Source organism: Lupinus angustifolius, chromosome LG10 (genome assembly GCF_001865875.1).
Source record: "Lupinus angustifolius cultivar Tanjil chromosome LG10, LupAngTanjil_v1.0, whole genome shotgun sequence".
NCBI lineage: Eukaryota > Viridiplantae > Streptophyta > Magnoliopsida > Fabales > Fabaceae > Lupinus > Lupinus angustifolius.
Window position 1 is genome coordinate 6,013,562 of NC_032018.1, and position 725 is coordinate 6,014,286.

A 725-nucleotide genomic window follows, 5' to 3' on the forward strand; every position below is an offset into this window, starting at 1 on the left:
CAGGTGTATGTTGGTTAATATAGTTGTGGTTTGAATTTTTGCATGAAATGTTTCCATACTTATTTCATCATATATTGAATACTGGATGTATCATAGTCAATCACCTTGCTGCCATTTTCTATTTTGGGCATAACTTTGGAACCGTTAATCAGAGTTGGATATATTATATATGCATTTGGGGTAGAAAAATCAAACGATTCTTTCGCTATACACTGCGTCTATAGAAGCCCACCTGAAAATCCAAAAAGAGTCTGTTTACTATTTCTTTTTTATTTTACAAGTTTATTTTTCCAATTGTTTTGATTTTGTTGCATTTAATTAAATTAGTTAGGCTTTGAGTTTTGTCCTGAAACTTTTTGTGTATGTTTCCTATGTTATTAAGATTTTATTGATGCAAAGTTTTGTTTGATTACTGAAATTTAACATGTATTTCCCTTACTGCCCTACATGTTTCTTACTGCTGCATTTATTGCATGACTAGGGCAAATCCTAACTCTCTGTATCCAATAAATCCTGAAATTGATAGAACATTTCATAGTTTGGTTAGACAAGTTAGGAATTTAAATTTAGATGGTGAGTCTTTTCATCTTAGTGTTAATCTACCTGATAGTGATATTGATTCTGTGCATTCTGCTGTTTGTGTGCATTCTGTTGTTTCTATGCATTCTGTTGCATACTCTGAAAATATGGTTGAACCACCTCCAATCCCAAATGAGAAGACATTA